A 21,646-nucleotide genomic window follows, 5' to 3' on the forward strand; every position below is an offset into this window, starting at 1 on the left:
TGGGTAAAGAAAGAAGTCATTGGGGAGCAGATCAAGTGAGTAGGGAGAGTGTTCCAATACAGTTATTTGTTTACTGGCTAAAAACTCCCTCACAGACAGTGCCGTGTAAGCTGGTGCATTGTCGTGATGCAAGAGCCATGAATTGTTGGTGAAAAGTTCAGGTCATCTAACTTTTTCATGCAGCCTTTTCAGCACTTCCAAACACTAAACTTGGTTAACTGTTTGTCCAGTTGGTACAAATTCATAATGAATAATCCCTCTGATATCAAAAAAAGGTTAGCAACATCGTTGCAACAAGTTTTCGAACTTAACTCTACACTTAGGTTGCTTCCACCTTTGGCTTATGCTGCTATGAACATGAGTATACAAATATCTGAAGTTCCTGCTTTCAATTCTTTAGGGTATATACCTAGGTGTGGAATTGCTGGATCAGCTGGTAGTTCTATTTTTAATTGTTTGAGTAACTGCCATACTGTTTTCCATAGTGGCTGCACTATTTTATGTTCCTACCAACAGTGCACAAGGATTCCAATTTCTCCACATCCTCACCACCACCCCCTTTTTAGAAAAATAATTGCCATCCTAATGGATGGCACAAAATCATTGTGATTTTGATTTAAATTTCTCTAATGATTAGTGGGTTTGAAGGACATATTTTCATGGGCTTGTTGGCCATTTGTATATTTTCTTTGGAGAAATGTCTATTCAAATCTTTTGCTCAATGTTTAATTGGGTTGTTTGTTTTTGTTCAGTTGTAAGACAAATCTGCTGTTTTATCTCCCACCACCATAGAAAAAACAAATCCCACCCCCGAAAACAGTCACCACTTATTGCTTATGTCTCTCTTTCCTTTTATAACAAAAGATCTTAAAAGGTTGTCTCTGCCTCTTTACTTTCGATTTCCTATACTTTAAGACAATGCTATAGCATCTAAGTATATATTTAAAAAACGTAGGCAAGAAGGCCTCTGTCCTATATTTTTCTATGAGTTTCAAATTCTCCCCTTTGCCCCAGTGGCATGTTTGATTCTATGCTTTGAGCTAAAATTTGAGCTGTAAATTGCTTTGGGGAGAAGAGTTGAATGTTATGTGAGGTTTTTACTTTTGATATGGTATTTTGTTCATATGTAGTTTGCATTTTCTAACTGAATACATATGTTACTTTTATTAAAATATGTCAACCAGAGTAGTCTTAGTAGGTAAATTGTGGCCTAATTTTGCTTCCTTGTTTTCCCTTTATATCTTTCTAAATTAAAAGAAAGCCCTAATATGTTTTATTATTATTTTTTATTATACATTTTTTATTAGTTTCAGGTGTACAAAGCAATGTAATAGTTATACATTAACACACCTCATGAAGTGATAACCCCCCCAATCTATTACGCCTCTGACATCGTATATAGCTGTTAGTATACCATTGACTATCTTCCCTATGCTGTACTCCACATCCTGTGATGATATATATATATATATATATATATATATATATATATATATATATATATATATAGTGGTTGACATTCAATATTATTCAACTTCAGCTTCAGGTATATAGCGCAGTGGTCAGGCATCTACACAGTCTATGAAGTGATCTCCCTGATAAGTCCAGTGCCCATCTGGCACCCCACATAATCTTTACAACATTATTGATTATGTTCCCCAAACTGTATTTCATATCCTTGTGGCTATATTGTAGCTCTAGTTGTACTTTCTAATCCCTTCACCTTCTCCTCTGTCCCCATCCCCCTCCCATCTAGCAACCATCAGTTTTTCTCTATATCTCTGAGTCTATTTCTGTTTTGTTGGTTTGTTTATTTTGTTCTTTAGATTCGACATATAAGTCAGATCATATGGTATTTTATTTTCTCAGTCTGACTTACTTCACTTAGCATAATTTTCTCTAGGTCCATCCACGTTTTTGCAAATGGTAAGATTTCATTCTTTTTTATGGCTGAGTAATACTCCATTGTATAAATGTTACTACAGCTTCTTTATCCAATTGTCCACTAATGGGCATTTCAGTTGCTTCCATGTCTTGACTATTGTGAATAGCAGTGCAATAAACATAGAGGTGTGTATATTTTTTCGGATTAGTGTTTTGGATTTCTTTGGATAGATACCCAAGAGTGGAATTGCTAGGTCATAAGGTAGTCTATTTTCTTTTTTTTTTTTTTTGAGGTACCGTCATACTGTTTTCCATAGTGGCTGCACCAATCTGCAGTCCCATCAACAGTGCACCAGGGTTCCCTTTTCTCCACAGCCTCGCCAGCACTTGTTGTCTGTTGGTTTATTGATGATAGCCGTTCTGACCAGAGTGAAGTGGTATCTCATTGTGGTTTGTATTTGCATCTCGCTAATGATTAGTGAGGTTGAGCATTCTTTCCTATGTCTGTTGGCCATCTGTATGTCCTCTTTAGAGAAATGTCTCTTCATGTAACCCCTTATCAGATGTATTGTTGGCAAATATCTTCTTCCATTCAATAGGATGCCTTTTTGTTTTATTGATGGTTTTCTTTGCTGTGAAAAACTTTTTAGTTTGATGTAATCCCACATGTTTGTTTTTTTCCTTGCCCAAGGGGATATATCACAGTAAAAATATTACTAAGGGTAATGTCTGCGAATTTACTTCCTATATTTTCTTTTAGGAGTTTTATGGTTTTGGATCTTACATTTAAGTCTTTAATCCATTTTGAATTTATTCTTGTACATGGCATAAGGTGGTCTGGTTTCATTTTTTTTGCATGTATCTATCCAGTTTTCCCAGCACCATTTATTAAATAGACTGTCTTTGGCCCAATGTAAATTCTTGCTTCCATTGCCATATATTAAATGACCATGTAGGCATGGGCTTATTTCTGTTCCATTGATCTATGTTAAAACAGTGCCATGCTGTTTTGATTACTGTAGCCTTGTAGTATGATTTGATGTCAGGTAATGTGATACTTCCCACTTTGTTCTTATTGCTCAAGGTTGCCAAATGTTTTATTATTTTTAATAAAATGAAAATATTTTCAAAAACTAGAATTTGAGTCACATAAAAAAAGTATTACTGGCTAACAGAATCTTGTATTGCAACCTTCTGCTAAATGCTTGTTTCTTATACAATGAGTCCAATGACTACTGTTGACAAGAAATAAAGGTCACTATATCAGGAGAAGATTTGACAATTTCAAGAACCATGAAAATATTTATATTCTTGTGCTAATTAATTTTTTTCCTTAGAGCCATAGATTTTATTATAGAAAGGAGAAAGTACATGGCATTAATAGATTAAGCATGTGAATTCTAGAATACTAAATTATTTTTCTCTTCCTTAACAACCAATTATACCCATGGGCTACAAAATCATATCCATGACAAAAGTTAGCATTTTGCATCGATCGTCAAAAAAGACCAATATTTTTGCCTGAGTGTACCACTAACCTTTACCTATAGCTATTATAATATTTTGGAACTTTCTTATAGAAGTTTCCCTTCAAATGATTTATTAATCACTAGTATAACAATTGGGAAGAACAGTATGAGAACCTTGACTTCCGCCAAGCAGTGAAAGCAACACACTTCCTGTAAACCTGCTCTCTTGCCTGCATTTTTATATACTAATATAACCCTTCTCCCTCACTTCCGCAAGTGTACCCAGAATAGAGTGGCATTTCTTGGCCATCACTTCTCTGTTCAAATCTTCTCTGTTCTTCAATGTTCTAACAAAGGTTTCTAGACCTGCAGCTCACACCTCTGGTGACTCAGTCTTGTTCTGAATGAGTGAGATCTCCAGCACAGGTAAGAGTAGTTGAAAGGCATCCTGAATATAGGAAGCACTATTTGATGCCTCTAGAAAAACTGCAGTAATTAACAGATTAAGGATGTCTGCCTTTTCTTTGACCCCAGCAGTTATTAGACAGGTGGTGAACTCTTTAGACAAAGACAACTCTTTACGCAATACAACTGGGAAAGGGTTTTGCTCCTCTCTACGGCTGTCACTTCCTGCTTTTGGCCATGCAGAATCAGTCGCTGTTTTGTGAAACAGTTCAACTGAGCAGGCAGTCAGTTCTGCTAGACTCTGGATTGCAAATGCATGTAAAAAAAAAAAATCCTCTATTGAATTTTTATTGATTTGCTCAGTTTTTTCTCCTTCCAACTGGTTTTCTCCTTCTTCCTTCTCTTCCAATGGCTTGGTCAGAAATGTCCTGATCCATTCATAGGCTGTATTTCTTGTTCTGGCAAGTTTCTCTGGTTTGGAGGAGACATGCAGCTGGGAAAATAGCTCTGTTATCTCTTTGGTAAAGTCTTTATCCCCCTTTTCCTCTTCTTCCTCTTCTTCACAGAACTCTGCTTCTTTCAGTTGCTCCAATTCAAGTTTTAGAGTCTCTAATTCTTCTCCACTTAGAGAATTAAGGATAGATTTCACCTTCATTTCACTTTCTCAGGAAAGCATCTCCAGAGCTTCTAGATGTGAAAAACCTTGAAATTCATCAAAGAATAGCCCATAATGAGTTTTCTTACCCCTTCCCAGGGTGACCTCATTGGAGGTCCAGTGCTCTTCTCTCTCCTTCGTCTCCCATAAAACCTGCAACAGTGTAGAATTCTGGTTAATCAGACCCTTGGTTCTTTTAAATCCAGGATCCCCTTCGGCTATTACATCCATTGTCTTTTTCCCAATGAATTCTAAGGCATCCAAACCCCCACTGATAACGTTCTTGCCTGTGCTATGAATAGCAATAGAGATGGTTGAGAATACACCAAATGGTCCAGTCAATGGATAGAAGTTTTCATTCTCTTTGGCATTTGTCTCTCCTGTTGCACATTGGACCTCAGTTGAAATTTCACTGGGACTAGGGATTCCAAGGGAAGTCTCTGCCTTCTCAATGACAGTTGAAATACCTCGTCCTACTGTGGCTACTGTAGCTGAGGCTGAGGAGAGTAAGGACTTGCCCCAGCTGCCCCATTAGCCCCATTCAGTCTGGGGTTCATCTTTGGAAACAGTCTCTTTGCCTGCAGCCTGTGGTGCCTGAACATGGAGAACTTGTGAAGTCTCAAGGTCACTGGAAGGTTTGAACTCTGGTCTTTTCCAAGTAAAAACTATAGGTTCTGGTTTACTCTCTGGCTCGGCATTTTGGTCAACAGACTCAGAATTCTTGGTTGGCTCAGAGTTCCCATTTTCAAGGGCAGGAGTTGCTTCAGTTATCACTGGAGTCTCAATATCATCTTTATCTGACATGATTAGATCATTGCTGCTGCCACAGCCACCAATCGCTAATTTATATCTTAATAGTATAAGCTAAATATAGATAAAAGGCTGTATTCATGAAAATTCTCCTCCCAGTATATTTTACGAAAAAGCAAAAGTAGTCATACAACATATAATAGAAAACAACGATGTGAAGACTTTGTAGCAGTATGAAATATCTATGCTATAATAAGTGGAGAAAATAGGGTTAATAAATTGTATATGTTCTATGATGTAGGTAAAAATATTCAAATAAAAAGTCTAGAAATTATATTAGTCCTATGGTGGTGAAATTCTGGAAGTTTTTAATATCTGTCTTCCTAGATTGTGTAACATTAAATACATAAAAAATAATTTTAAAGTTTACAAGAAATATTTAATACTTTAAGAGAGAGGGAAGCTTTAAGAAGCAAAGGTGCTATTATAAATTATATAGAAACATCACAAAATAATTAAGTTGCTATTGTATTTGGGTGGGGAAAATTCATAGTGTCATTTTGAGTGATCCTGTTAACATCTTACAACATAACATCACAAAGGAATAGAAACAGTTTATGGGAACTTTGGTAACTTATTCTATGTCTGACATATTTTGGTTCCAGGTATTTCAGAATTTTCTCTGTATCTGCATGTAAAAATACAAATATATATTTACATACATATATATTACATATATATTTAAAGCTTAAAAATATATATTTAAAATTAGGTTAATATTTCAGGACCAGAGAACAAAATGAGTAGCTGTTGCTTCTTATTCATATTCCCTGCTAAAAGTTTGAGTCTTTTTTTGTTTTGTTTTTTTGTTTCTGTATTTTGAGTACCATTTCTTAGCATGGATTACACTAAAGCTAGGAATTACTAGCATTCCTTTGATTATATTTCTCTTGTCACCTCTTAGTACTAGTTACTTGCAGTACATGGAATTCTTTATAACGTTGGTCACAATAGGTAACAGACCTGAAACTAGGTCTGTTAACGTGTGAGCAAAGATGCAGTATTGTATCCTGACTGAGATGTTGACAAAGACCTAAATAGCTAAACCAATGGCATGCTCTGTGACTGAGTCTCAGACACAGAGGTAAATTTAAATCCTGGATACCCAAGGCAAACTGAGGAAAATGGGCGTTACTCCTAAGTACCTGAAAGGGTAAGATTTTGGGTTGATTTGTTTCTGGAAGGATTTGAGAACGTTTAGTGGTGGCAGGGAGTGGACAATGGAGAGTGAGAGCAGTTCTGTGTGTATTCCCCACAACCCTACCCAGGCCAGTATTACACCCCCTTATATAAGCCAGCCAATTCCTTACTTTGCTAAATCCATTTTGTCTTGACTTGTCTTTCTCTGGCTACCATAACCCTTATAACGGATGGTTATGAAAACTGATACAATGACCTTCCAATGTACAGGGGAGACACTTTTACAAAGGCAGTGGAGAAGGGGGCTTTGAAATACAGTAATGTGAACTGGGAGGAAATCTAATAGATGCTGGTTGCATCCACTTACAGTCTCTGTTAGCTAGCTTCAGGCTGCTCCAGAGGCCTGAAAGGCCCCCTAATATGCTTCTAGTTACAGAACCAATTCTGGTACAATTAATCCAGGTGGAAGAAGAGAAAGCCAAGGATATCAAGACTCAAAAAAGCAAGAGGGCTTCTACTATTGTGTTCTGAGCTCAATTCTTCACGGTAATAATGAAAGTGGTTTCCTAAAGGCAAAGTGATCATTTGATAGCCTGCTCCTAAAGGCAGGGGAGATTGGGAAACCCCAAGGCAGAACGGGAGCACCTGGACAAACAGTTGGCACTCAAAAGGTGCCCTAGTGACCCTACACTCAGGGCGTGGTCTGTTGTTCAATCTGAATCATTTCTTAAGCAGCTGATAATCCACACACATCATAATTGCCCTGAATTTCTCATGTATCACAACAATTGAGGGGCGGTGTGTTTACAGGTCAGAGATTTGGATATCATTTTATCGATCACAATTATTTAAGAATGCACCTTAACTCATTGATCTCTGACAGAGAAACCCTCCCAGAAGGGTCCCATTGCGGAAGTATCTCTAGACCTTTGTTTTCCACCCGAAGAAATGAAAGCCAGGTGAGACTTCATGATTTGTTCAAGCGCACGTAGTTCTACAGTGACTGTATTGGGGCTACAACATGAGACCACTGACTTACAGCCAATTACACTTTTAAATGCATCACCATGGCTCCAAACACTTGATTTATAGTTCCTTGGCATCGTAAGAGTTCATACATTTTTGTGATCTTCCAACCAGCAGATGGCGATCTATCGAGAAATCTTAAAAACATGTCCTGATTATCTCTCACAGATAGCAAACGCCTCAGTCCTCTCTCCAGCTATGCTATCAGATATAAGATGCTTGGGATAGTAAAAGTAATGTTGAATAAAGGGTGAGTGTAACTGTGATATAATAAAAATTATTAACTTCTGCTTGAGAAATTGTTCTTAAATTTTCAATTTTCTGGTTAATTGTGAATAAACATACAAAGCTGTTCAATATTAACTTTGGTCATTGACATTTAAAAAAAAAATTGGGGAACAGTGTGTTTTTCCAGAACCCATCAGTTCCAAGTTAAGTAGTTGTTTAATCTAGTTGTGGAAGGCGTGGGGATGGAGCAGGATACCTTGGTGTTGTAAGCACTGTGCTCTAACCAACTGAGCTAACCTGCGGCTCCAACTCCAAGTCCAGTAGTTGTTTCATTCTAGTTGGGGAGGGCACATCTCAGGGGCCCACGTGGGGATCAAACCAGCAACCTTGGTGTTATGAGCACCGTGCTCTAACCAACTGGATTGTTGACATTTTTAATGTGCTATCAGCCTATGTGCTTCATGAGTAAATAAAGTATATGAAGTATAATTTGCTCTTTGAAGCAAAGGGTTCTGTTACCAGTCTATGTCAACATCAACTCTCACTGACAGTACTGATGATGTCCATGCAAAACCTAGATGATAGTGTGCTTTAAAAATAAATCCTTTACATCTTTGAAATCATTTGTTTATTATTCAAATGCTATTGTCCTAAAAGTGAAATATAAAGACTATCAGGAAACCTGTGAGTTTCGTAAGAACAAAAGTTTTCTATGTGGCAGAAATGAAAATTCATGATTCCCTTCCCTGATTCATGTAAACACATTGTATTCATTTCCTAGGGCTGCTGTCCCAAAGTACTACAAATGGCATGGCTTAAATACAACAGAAATGCATTGTCTCACAGTTCTGGAGGCTAGAAGTTCAAAATCAAGGCGTTTGCAGGGCCATGCTCTCTCTGAAATCTTTTGGGGGAAAATCCTTTCTTGGTTCTTCTAAATTCTGGTGGCAATCCTTGGTGTTCCTTGTCTTGTAGACACATCACTTGAATCTCTGCCTGTCATATGACATTCTTGCTGTCTTTCTCTCTCTCTGTCTGTCTCTTCTCCTTCTTTTATTTTATTTTATTTTTATTTATTTTTTTTTAAAGATTTTTATTGGGGAATTGGGGGGATGGGAACATTGCTGGGGGAATTGGGGGAAGGGGAACAGACTAGTTGCTGTCGTTTTGTTCTTCAATCTAGTTGTGGAGGATGTTGCTTCACTGGCCCAAGTTGGCACCATCATTGCACTCTTCTCTGGCGAGGCACATCAGTCGCCGGCTTCTGGACGGCCGCTCACTGCGGCTGCTGGCCGCTCACGCTGGCTGCTGGCTACATACGGTAGCCCATGGCAACCCACTGCCACAGGGACTGCAGCCTACGCCGTCGCCGGCGACTCATGGCAGCCCAGCTTCAGGTTGAGCTGTTGTTCAGCATCTTAGCTGTGGAGGACAGTGTCACTGGCCCTCATATGTGGGATCCGAACCGGGGCCCTCTGGCATCCCAAGCGAGTTCTTAACCATCGCGCCACTCGGCCGGCCCTCTTTTATTTTATTTTTATTTATTTATTTATTCTTTTAGCTGAGCCATCCTGCCACCTGTTGGCAGCTCAGCGGCTGCTCAGCTCGGGCCAGGACTCAAACTGCTGTTGCTCAGAGCTCAAACTCTTGAGTGAGCTCTTAACCAACTGAGACACTCGGCCAGCCCCCTCTTCTCCTTCTTTTAAAGACACCATTTATATTAGATTAAGGGGTCACCCTAGTTCAGTATGACCTCATCTTAACGAATTACATCTGTGATGGCCCAATTTCCAAATAAGGTCACATTCTGAGGCACTGGGGTTAGGATTTCAACACATCTTTTTTGGGGGGATACAATTGAACTCATAACACATACGAATGAAATTAAAATTCATGATTTTTTTTCCTGATTTATATAAACACATTCTCCATTTGTCCTCCCAGAAGCATTCTTTATGCTTCTTGCCCTGTTGTGTGTCCCAGGAGGCTGACCTCTGCCTTCTGGCTTCTTGTTGGGTTTGGCCAAAGGAAGGCACCAGCAGGAGGTCAGCAGGCAGGAGGGTGAGAGGTTGGGTATCTGGTTTCCCCACTCTCTGCTTGCTGTGTCATTGCAGTTTGGGCAGTGGGTGCATTTCTCTACAACTGCAGCTCCTGTCAGGCAGCCTTGCTTCTGGGTCTCCACTCTCTCTGGGCCCATGGTACCCTCCCCTCTCCTTGACTTTTCAGACCCATGGCTCAGGATGCTTTGGCTTCCTTTGCTGGTTCCCTTCGACTTGCCCACATGTCTGTACACAGTCCTTCATTAAGCCCCTTTAATTTCGCATTTTGAGTGTACCACTTTGTAGTGTGATGCTTCCTTCAGGGCTGAAGCTCTCATTCTCCCAGCTGCAGGTAGTGGGAGTGGCTTACAGCTCTCACGTAAGTCTTTTTCCCAGAACTGCCCTCTGCTGGAGAACTGCCTGGCCCAAAGCCAGGTCCCCTTTCTGGGGCAGCCTGTATATTCAATACAGGTCAGCATAGGAGTATCAGGGCCCAACCCCCTTTTACTGAATTTGGAACAACTCTGAAGAGCCACCCCGGCTCCGGAGCTCTTCGTGGGATCCGCTGAAGCCTTTGATGTAACTGCATTGCACTTCATCTTCTCCCTTTGCCCAATCCTATTTCATTTATTCCCCAACAGAAATCACTCCCCAAAATACTCCTCAGGAAACTTTCTACACATAAATTGTTGGGAGCCGGCTGCACCTCAGTATCTGACATGCCTATCACACTGCTATTGGGACAAATCCTGAAGCTCTGGCTGAGAAACAGATGCTGCTTTATGTTTTGAAAAATTTTAAATTCCCCTTTGGATGCCCCCAGTAGGATAAAAGATCTGACACCCCTTCTTATATTGATTGTTTTATTTTCTTTAAATAAGTGAGTTTTGGACATATTATGATAATTCTGTTTTACTGTTAGTTTCTTAAAGATAGATTCTTAGTGATAGACAAGTTATGCACCTTATAATTCTTAAAGATCCTGTTTAGCCAGTAGTGTTTGAAATAGTTGCTAAGTAGTAAACATCCTTTAAGTGCCAAGGCAGGAACTCAGCTCTGGCCATTAGTGGAAGAAATTGATACATAGTTAGGATAAGTTAGTCATTAGTGAAGAACAGATCGGCTGTACCCTGCAAAAGAAACATCGTGAGGAAGTAAAATTAGGTGAAAAGCAAACTTCTAAAGAAAATGGACCCTGGGAAGGAAGGAACATTGAAACTATGTAGAAAACAATTTCCTAATGGGTAAAGGTTTAAAGTGGAAAAACAACTTTGGGAAAAACAGCTCAATGACGTAAATAGTTACCTGCCCAGTATAAAAAGGACAGGCTGTAAAAATAAAGTGAGACATTAATTCTTGAAAAACGCTTCTCTGTCTCCGCGTTCTTTCCTCGCCGACTCCGTCTCCACCTAAGGGAACCCCTGGACTTGTGGGAGCCGGTCTCCCGCAATAAATCTCTGAGTCCGCTTGCCAGGGAACCCAAACTGAACAGTCCGTTGTAGGAGTGGTTCTAGGAAACAGACTTGAAAATCGAGTTTTGAAGGTCACCTACCACCCATCTGGCAATGAAAACTGGTGATGGCGGAGCAGTGATAACCCCCTGCATGCAGCAGCATTACCACTGTTAAACTTTTCACCAGCATGGAAGAGGGGTCAGAGGCTAGTGGAGGGATTTACTGGGGAGGAGGGCAGTGTTTTTTGAAACAGCGTAAGTAGTAATTCTAAGGAATATGGAAAGGTAGCTACTGCTGGAGAAAGTCAGTGAGTTGGAGAAGAACATGAAAGGCTGACAGTGATTATTTGTTTTCTTCTTTCCTCCATCTCTTCCTTTCTCCCCACCCCCCTCCCCTTCATTTCTTAATAATTTCTTCTCAACTATTTTCAGTGTTCTCTCTTTCTGGAATTTCTATCCCTAGATAGTGAATATACTGAGGTCATCTTCTCATTTTTTTCTCTCTTTTCATTCACTTCCATGCTTCCCTCTTTCCCTAGACCCAAGCTCAGAAACTTGCTGATTCAATTCCTCCAGAGAGTAACAGTCTATTCTTCCTGGGGCGGTGAGGGGGGAGCAGTTCCTTGGCTGCCCGGATATCGTGTCTAAGTGTTCTTTAATAAATTTTCAAATAATCCCCCTCTTCTCCCCACCTCCAGATTACCTGGTGCCTCCATTTCTAAGCCTTTGAGAGAGTGGAGAAAGGAGGGGGGTGGAGCGGAAGTTTTGTGGAGAAGAATTAGCTAGTTTATTATCTTGTGTTTTTTTCAGACACGCAGGTTTCAGTCAGTTAAGAGAGTTACTCTCCATCCAGTTGCCTTTTGTATCTCTTGTCTTCTATCATCTCTTCTGCTATCCTCTTTGTCCTTATGGATTTTAAACACTTTAAATTATTGGGCCTTTGGGAGGTAATTAGGTTTAAGAGGTCATGAGGGCAGGGCCCCCCATGATGGAATTAGTGTCTTTGTATGATCATGAAGAGAGACCAGTGAGGTATTTCTCTCTGCCATGTGAGGGCACAGTGAGGAGGTGACCATCTGCAAGGCAGAAAGAGAGTCCTCACCAGGAATCGAATCTGCCAACAATTTGATCTTAGACTTCCTAGGCTGGAACTGTGAGAAATAAAGTCTGCTGTTTAAGCCACCTAGTCTATGTTATTTTGTTATAGCAGCCAGAGCTGAGTAAGACAATTATTTTACTGTTATTTTAGTTAAATTCTTTTATTGTTATTTTACTACTCTTTAGTCATTTAGAAATTACATTATTTTAAAAACTTTAAAAATTTTTATTTCAAATTCAATTTCTCTTTATTTAACAAATGAAACCATGTCTGATGCTTTATAACCTTTAAAAAATTATACAGTATAATGATTTTTAGTTGTGGCCAAAATGCCAGGGGACCTGCCCTTCTCATTCTTTTGTCACCACCTGTCTGTAGTGTGTCATGCAAGAAAACAAGTATGTTTAACACCCTTGTCCCTGGGTAGGGTAGAGCCTGAGGGGGGCTCTAAGTCCTAAGGGAGGTGGGATGTCAGTACAGGACAAACCACTGCCTGGGGGAAGCTTTTGGGAAAGGACATAAGGCATGTGGTTTAGGGCAGATGCCTTTTCACTATGAAACTGCAGCAAAATTTTATAGATATCCAGACACTATAGATGAGACATCATAATGATGGTGTAATGGGATGGAGTAGTCATAGTTAAAAGGATATAATTCTACTGGTCTTCATTGACTCTTAGACACCATCCCAGCACCCACTGCTTGTTCTAATGGCCACTCCAGGGGGATGAATGCACTCCTGAGTGGCAGGCTATGGACCAAGAAGAATGGTGAGAGGAATGGGCATATCTGGGGAATCACTGAATCTACCCAAAGAGCAAGGGCCCATTGAAGGAAGTCAATTAGGAACCTGATAGGGAGGTATTTCCTCAGAAGTACTGGTGGAAGCTATAATGATATGAATATAATTTTGAAGCTTGGAGCTTTGCTGAGGATCACACAGAAGAGGTCTTTTTACAGCTTTCGTGATGCATCGGCCTTTTTAATATCAGCTGTGCTTTTGGGTGGAAAGCAGACAAGTTTTGTTTTTGTCCCCTAACAAAGATCACAGTAATCAGTTAGGATTTCCGTTTGAGGATTAAAGAGAGGGATCAAGAAATCTGAAAATGCAAAGGTAGGGCAGTCTTAATTCAAGGCACATCCCATGACAGTCAAATCTAGTTTTGCAAGAAATGTGCACATTTTGAGTGGTCTTAGAGTGTTTGAGAAATTTTTACCAAAGGGAAAAAAAAGGGAAGTGTAACCCCATTTTTAATTCACTTTGATTTTAAAATAAATATGGGGAGATGGAGAGGATGTGAAATCAAACAATGACAGTGTCATTGGCCTGATCTAGAATCACAGCTGTGTTTTTAGGTCTTACATCTGAGTGGTCTGTTTCCTGCCCTTTCCCCCCACCATTCATCTCTTGGTCAGGTGACTGTCCTTCTTCCACTCTTAGTAGGAAGCCAACACCTCCTGTTATTTTCAGGGTCTGATACCGGACTCATGAATTCCATTGTAATTTTTTGTCTTGCTGGGATGGGAGCTGAGGCCTTGGGACAAAGGGAAGTCTCAGTGTCAATCATACTGGGACAGGAAATGACTAGAAAGGTGGCTCTCAGGAGGGAGAGGGAGCTCCTTTCTCTCTCAGGGCCTTGTCTCTTGAGCCCAGTCTCTAAAAAGTCTAGATGGCGTGAGGGGGTAAGATGGTTGTTGCCACTTGGAAGGCTGGACAGGAAGGAGGCAGGGAGGAAGCCTTGGGAGACCCTGAAGGGATGATCTGGGGCTTTGGGACATTGAGAATGATGTTACCTAGTAGCCAGTAAAAAAAAGAAAAGAAAAAAAAAAAGAAAATATTTTTTTGAGATGTGTAATTTCCTTTTGTAATCATAAAGTCTTCTCAAATACCACTATATAACTCAGGATTCTCCAGAGAAACAGAACCAATAAGATAGATAGATAGATAGATAGATAGATAGATAGATAGATAGATGCTAGAAGGAAGGAATGAAGGAAAGAAGAAAGGAAGGAAGGAAGAAAAGAAGGAAAAAAAGAAAAAAGGAAAGAAAGAAAGAAAGAAAGAAAAGGAAAAAAGAAAGAAAGAAAGAAAAAAGACATTGATTTATTATAGGAATCGGCTCACATGGTTACAGAAGCCGAGAAGCCCCACAGTCTGCCATAGGCCGGAGACTCAGGAGAGCCAGTGGTGTAATTCATTCCAAGTCTGAAGGCCTGAGAATTGGGGAGCTAATGGTGTAAGTCCTGATCTGAATCTCAAAGCCCGAGAACCAGGAGCACTGATGTCCCAGGAGCACCAGTGTCACATGGCAGGTGAAGTTTGATGTCTCACCTCAAACAGAGAGAGCCAATTGGCCCTTTTGGCTCTATTTGTTCTATTTGGGCCCTCAACTGACTGACTCGTGTCCACTCACATTGAGGAGGGGTGTCCTTCTTTACTGATTTAAATGCGGATCTCTTCCTGAAACACCCTTGCAGACACACCCAGAAATGATGTCTTACCAGTGACCTGGGCATCCCGTAGCCCACTCAAATTGACACATAAAAACAACCATCACAACCACAGACTAGCATCAGCTGAACTGTGGTGGTGAAGGGATAGGTGTGGCTTTTCTTGGGCTGGATTGGTAAAGGGGACAGCAGTGCCTCCTGAGGGCAGTGATGAGTGGGATCCCCAAGGGGAAAGTGAATGAAATGTCAGAGGACAAAGGAATGGGCTGTGAGGTCAGCCATCCTTCCACATACAAGTCATTACTACTGTGTTTCTTTCTGGAAGCCAGTGGGTTTTCCTTATCAGACTTACCACGCTCGCACATACGCTGCCATGGGCCTTTGAGTTCTAAGATAGTAAGGATCCTCTCTTGTTTGACTCATCTCCCCATAGTAGCACTTACTCATAATCTGCTGTATTTGGGGATCTTAGTAAATATTGTTTAAATAAATGAGTCACAGTGTTAGTGTTTCATCTCTGACTAATAATCTTAAGGCATTCTGATAATGGCATGGAATGACTTCATTCACTCTTAGGTGACTGACATCAATCACCCTGCTATCTTCTCTCCGAAGAGACTCTTTTAGCCAAATCCCTGACTTTCATCTGAATCCCTGTCTAGAAATGATTATATTGGTGCTATGTCATCTTGGGATGTTTCTACACTAGCTTTTTAAAACTGAAAAACAAATATTTGCATATGGTTAAAAAAAAGTCAAACGCTATAACAAGATATATTATGAAAAGTGTCAGCTTCCCAGGCTACATGTTTAGGGTTTTCTCTCCAAAGGCAGATACTAACTTCTTGGGCACATACATTCTCTCTATAAATGTAAACACATACATGTATGTATTCATAAGGGCATACCTGTAGATGTGCACACTAATTTAATTACTTTTTCTTCAATTTGCTTTTGTTATTCAAAATGTACCTTGGAAGCATCACACTTTCTGATTTTAAACTATTACTACAAGGCTATAGTAATCAAAACAGTATAGTATGGGCATAAAAATAGACACATAGGCCAATGGAACAGAAAAGAGAGCCCAGAGATAAAGCCACACATTTACAGTCAACTAGTATTTGATAAGGGAGCCAGGAACACTCACTGGGAAGGGATAGTCTCTTTAATGAACGGTGTTTGGCGGGGACTAGAGTGCCTCTCCGCCGCCATCCCCAAGCACCAGCGGCTACTATTTCTGGGTGCGGCTTCTGTCATAAAGCTGAGACCTCCCTTCAAACGTGGTGTCGTGGGTCTTTTGCATCTCGCCTGGGGTCAGCGTGCAAGGTTGAGCATGTGTGGGGGTACTTTACAGCCAACAGGTGGAACCAGTCATTGCGAACAGGCCACCTCTGATCCCTCAGAGTCTGTTGGCTTTTGAGCCCTCACGACTGAGGAGTCCCTGTTTCGCAGCCTCCAGGAATGCAATTCCAGAGGACAGCGCTCTTTCGCCCATAGCTGTCCCTCAGTCACGTTTTGCCCTGTAAGGTGCAGCATTTGACAAGTCACCCCTTCCCCGCACACCACTTCCACCCATATCTGCGTTAACTTTGTTCTTAACCTCCTTGGGACCCCTCCCCGCTGCCTCTAGAATGGGTCTTTTTTTCATGTTCCCATAAAAATTGGGAGGAGTTTCAGTTATCCTGCAGAAAGGTTACCTCTAAGCCAGCACCCATTTGATACCCAAAACAAGTTCATGCTTACTCGAGAGTGTAACCCAGTGCACACAGGAAACTATGGCTGAGCACGGGGCTCACATCACAGCTGCTTCTGTGGTAGATGACTAGCCATCCACCTTTGAGTTGGTAGCACAGGACAGTTTCATGGCAACCATGAGACCTGCTCTTCAACATGTGGTCCAAGTTCTTGCAGAGTCAAATCCTGCCCGCTATGGCTCCTTTTGGAGGTGGTTTGATGAAATCTTTACCCTGCTGGATCTTCTGCTCCAGCAGCGTTATCTGTCTAAAACCAGTGCCTCATTTTCTGAAAACTTTTATGGCTTAAAGCAGATTATAATGAGGGACACACACAAGCTTCAGAGACGGGTCAGTGCTGGTCTCTCAAAGAAGCAGCTTTGGAAGTCAGTTATGTTCCTGGTTCTTCTTCCCTGTCTGAAAGTGAAGCTGGAGAAGCTGGTTTCTAGCCTGAGAGAAGAGGATGAATATTTTATCCATCCCCCTTTTTCCCGCTGGAAACAATTTTACAGAGCCTTCCTGGCAGCCTACCCGTTTGTTAACATGGCCTGGGAAGGCTGGTTTCTTGTACAGTTTCGGCACATCCTAGGAAAGGCTCAGCATCACTCACCGCTGTTAAGTCTGGCTGGAGTTCGGCTAGGTCAGCTTACAGTTCAGGATATACAAGCTCTGGAGCACAAATCAACTGAAGCCACCAAGATGCAGCAACTGGCCAAGAGTGTTAGTGAGAAGATAAACTCAACTCTGAAAAAAGCTGTAGGAGGTGTTGCCTTATCCCTCTCTACTGGTCTTTCTGTGGGTGTATTCTTCCTGCAGTTCCTTGAGTGGTGGTACTCATCTGAAAATCAAGAAACCATCAAATCACTGACTGCCCTGCCTACTCCGCCACCACCTGTACATCTAGACTACAATCCTGATTCTCCTCTGTTACCCAAAATGAAGACTGTGCTCCTATGGTGTCGTAAAACCCGAGTGAATGACACTGTTCTTGCCATCTCTGGCTATGTGTTTTGTTATCGCTGTGTGTTTAATTATGTGAGGAGTCACCAAGCTTGTCCCATCACAGGTTATCCAACAGAAGTGCAACATCTAATTAAATTGTACTCCCCTGAAACTGAAAGGGATTAGCATCTTACCTCGAAACAAAATCATTGCACTATAAGGCCATAGGGCTGGTTTTTAGCATGGTACATAGGTTTGATACTTCTCAGCATTGATTCATAATTACATGAATTTTAAATAACTATATATTTCTGTAAAAGGATATACCCATTGATCTTAACTGTCCAGCCTGCTCTCTAGACCCCTACTTAATAGTTGACCTAGCTGGTTAGAGTAAGAGAATAAGGATTGGCAGGGAACGTGAGGGTCAGTGTAGCAGAAGTGGATAAAAGGATAATTAGTTCAGAAGCTTTTCCTTAAAGAACAAAGAGGTGTGGAAGCTGTCTAGAAAAACCCAAGTTAGACCTCAGAAAGTGGGTGGTGAAGGGGAAGGAAGTAGGCCTTTTCTTTAAAAACAAAGCGTTTATCTACTTGTGAGGAAGAGGTTTTATCAGTTTGCAAACAATGTGAAAAGTGGGCTTGCTTTTTATAGAAACACTTTCGAATAACAACTCTTTCCATATACTGTGACCCATTTGTTAAGTAATATCTGCTGTAGTTTATGAACTTTTAAAGATTCTTTTGATCCATATGTGTCTTTCTTGTGTAACTAATTAAAGGAAAATAAGGATTGAGTGTATATATAGTCTGAAGATTTCACTGTGTAAAGAAAAGCCCTTTTAATCAGCTCTTTCTGCTTGCTGTTAAGAGGTTGCTAAACTGGCATGAATTCTATTACTAAAGTTTCTATGAATCAAATTTTAAGAATAAACGTTTCTGGCAAAAAAAAAACACAAAAAAAATGGTGTTTGGGAAACTGGATAACCAAATGCAGAAAATGAAATTGGACCTCTACCGAAAACCATATACAAAAATTAACTCAAAATGGATCAAAGATTTAAACATACAACTTGAAACTGTAAAACTCCTAGAATAAAACATAGGGGAAAAGCTCTTTAACTTTGGTCTTGGCCAATGATTTTTTTAGATATGGCACAGAAAGCACAAGCAACAAAAGCAAAAATCAACAAGTGGGACTACATCAAAATAAAAAGCTCCTGCACAGCAAAGGAAACAAACAACAACATGAAGGGAAACCTATGGAATGGGAGAAAATATGTGTAAACTATATATCTGATAAAGGGGCTAATACCCCAAATACATGAACAACTCATAAAACTCAACAACAAAAAAATCCCAAACAATCCATTTAAAAAATGGGCAGAGGAACTGAGTATACATTTCTCCAAAGAAAACATACAAATGGCCAACAGGTACTGGAAAAGGTGCTCAACATCACTAACCATCAGGGAAATGCAAACCAAAATTACGATGAGATATCACCTCACACCTGTTAGAATGGCTATTATCAAAAAGAGAAAAGGTAACAAGATATGGGGAAAAGGGTACCCTGAGCACTGTTGATGAAAATGTAAATTGCTTCAGCCACTACAAAAAACAGCAAAAGATTCCTTAAAAATTTAAAAATAGAACTACCTTATGATCCAGCAATCCTACTTCTCATATTTATCCAAAGGAAATGAAAACAGGATCTCATAGAGATATCTGCACCCTCATGTCCACTGTAGCATTATTCACAATAGCCAAAATATAGAAACAACCTATGTGTCCATCAACAGATGAATGGATGATATGTATCTGGACATAATGGAATATTATTCAGCCCCGAGAAAGAAGGAAATCCTTCCATTTCTGACAACACGGATGGACCTTGAGAATATTATGCTAAGTGAGATAAATCAGGCAAAGAAAGGCAAATAGTGTAAGATATCACTTATATGTGGGATGTAAAAAAAAGCTGAACTCATAGAAACAGAGAGTAGAGTGGTGGTTCCCAGGGGCTAGGGTTGGGGAAGGGAATTGGGAAAATGTTAGTCAAAGGGTGCAACCTTCCAGTCAGAAGATGAATAAGTTTGGGGAGTCAAAGCATACAGCATTGAAAGTTGCTGAGAAATTACATCTTAAATGTTCTCACCACACAGGAAAAAAAGATAATTATGTAATGTGATGGAGATGTTAGCTAATGCTATGGTTGTAATCATACTGCAATACATAAGTGTATCAAATCAATATATTGTATACCTTAAACTTACACAATGTTATGTGTCAATTATAGTTCAATTAAAAATATATACATATATGTGAGATTTTCCATATTGCCACATGTAAACACACCTCATTCCTTTTTTTAAAAGTGAAGTTATATTAAAGTAATACTTGCACCTGAGTCAGATATAAAACACACATAAAGGTTTAAAATGGAAGGGAGTCATCTTCTGCCTCACCCCCTCACCTCTAGCCCTGCTCCCAAAGGCAACCCTTTATATCTAGTTCTTTCTGTCTTTACTTTTTCTGATGGATAGCACCATGTTATAAATACCATGTTCATACTTCTGTTTTGTAATTTATTGACTTAAAAGATTATCTCTTGACATCTGGCTATGATATAGATGAACCTCTCTATCCCACTAATAGGATTGTCTCTCTTGGTCACTTTTAAACATTGTTTATTAATTTTCTAATAATATAGGTGAGCATTTAGCTATTTACTCCATCCTAGCTCCTGCCAATATTGTTGTTCTCTATTGACAACCCCCTCTAGTCACCTGTGGAGCCTCAATCACCATACTGGAACTCTGTTTCTCTTTGCATCTTCTGACTTTGAAGTATAGGGATATCACCAAGCCTATTCTTCTCTCCATGTATATTACCTCCTCCACAACAATCTCTTCATCTTTCAAAATATCTCCGGTCTCCCTTTGTTTTGTCATTGTCAAGGTTGATCAAATTCTCCTTCTCCCCTGCAACCCCAGCGAAGTCTTCTGTGATTCGCTGGTCCCTGCGGGGCATATATAGATTAGGACTCTTCATAGCAAGTGACAGAAAACTCAACTCCAAGCAAATGAAAAAACAGGAAATTAATTGCTCACATAATGGCAAAGAGTAGGGGAAGATGCAGCCTCATGCAAAGCTTACCCCGACAGTGTTCATCAAGGCCCAGCCTCTCTGCATCTCTGAAATTCTGCTTTGTGTTGCGTCCATTCTGAGTAAGCTCTTCCCTCTGAGGCAAGATGTTGGCAGTTGCTCCAGACATCCACTCTTTCTACTTTAAATCCAGTAAATCCTGTAAGTCAAATTTTGGGATTCATTCTGATTAGAACAGTATGTTCTCACGCTCAACTGTGAACCCACTGCTGAGAGCAGAGGCTTTGGGGCTGCTGGTTATCCACCCCCCACCTCTGGAACCAGGGCTGGAGCTCTACCCAGAGCACAGAAGGGGTTCCCCCAAAAGGAAATCGGGGTGCTGTTATCAAAAGAGGAGGAGAGGAAGAAAGGAGGCTGGGCACCAACAATAACAAATACCCACCCTAGACCACGAGCTCTGCTGTCCTCAATGTCCTGTTTACATAAACTTGTGAACTGAATGAATGAGACACAGAGCGTGGCGGTTACTGTGATCTAACAGCAATGCAATCCATTAAAAAAATGTCATTAGCTAAATAAAACACATCTGGAGGATGAATTTTGCTTGAGAGCCACCAGTGTGCAACTATTGGTCTGTATGTTAATTCTGAAAATGGAAAAAATGTAAGTAGTATTTATATTATTATAGCAATGCAAATGGTTTTTATGGCCAAGCAAAGTAATGTTTTCAAATTCTCTAGAATCCCTGCCATGACTACTGCAGCACTCAAAGACAACGTTCCTGGTATCCAGTTGCAAAGATTCGCCCCCACTTACTCTCCACCCCTTGCACAGAATCCAGCAGCATTGTGGTTTACTGCATTCTTACACCCTGAATGGCAGATCTCGTTGCCTACCCAACTGCCATTCCCTCATTCTTTCGTGCTAGGATCTTTTCTTAGTTTTCCTTGCTTGTTGTCACTGACGTTGCAATTCTCAAACATCTTGTGATTTCTTATGATCTGTATGTATTTTTACAAGAGGTAGGAGTTTGAAGGTTGATTGGGAGCTCAAAAAAAAAGTAAAGTTGGTGGGCTTTACAAACTGACTGGTTCATTTTTAATTTATTTTTATTTTTTATTGTTAGTTTCAGGTGTACAGAACAATGCAATAGTTAAACTTTTCACCCTCACAAAGTAACAACCCCCCGTCCCCCCACGTACTG

The 21,646-nt window shown here is 40.2% G+C and overlaps 2 pseudogenes; one reads left to right on the top strand and one right to left on the bottom strand.

The window, feature by feature from the left end:
• Positions 1-3,692: 3,692 nt before the first annotated feature.
• LOC109393815 (protein FAM114A2 pseudogene) lies at positions 3,693-5,217 on the bottom strand (annotated as a pseudogene).
• Positions 5,218-15,962: 10,745 nt separating this feature from the next.
• On the top strand, positions 15,963-17,523 carry LOC109393807 (peroxisome assembly protein 12 pseudogene; annotated as a pseudogene).
• Positions 17,524-21,646: the final 4,123 nt, after the last annotated feature.

This window comes from Hipposideros armiger, unplaced genomic scaffold, assembly GCF_001890085.2.
Source record: "Hipposideros armiger isolate ML-2016 unplaced genomic scaffold, ASM189008v1 scaffold_390, whole genome shotgun sequence".
In the NCBI taxonomy this organism is placed as follows: Eukaryota; Metazoa; Chordata; class Mammalia; order Chiroptera; family Hipposideridae; genus Hipposideros; species Hipposideros armiger.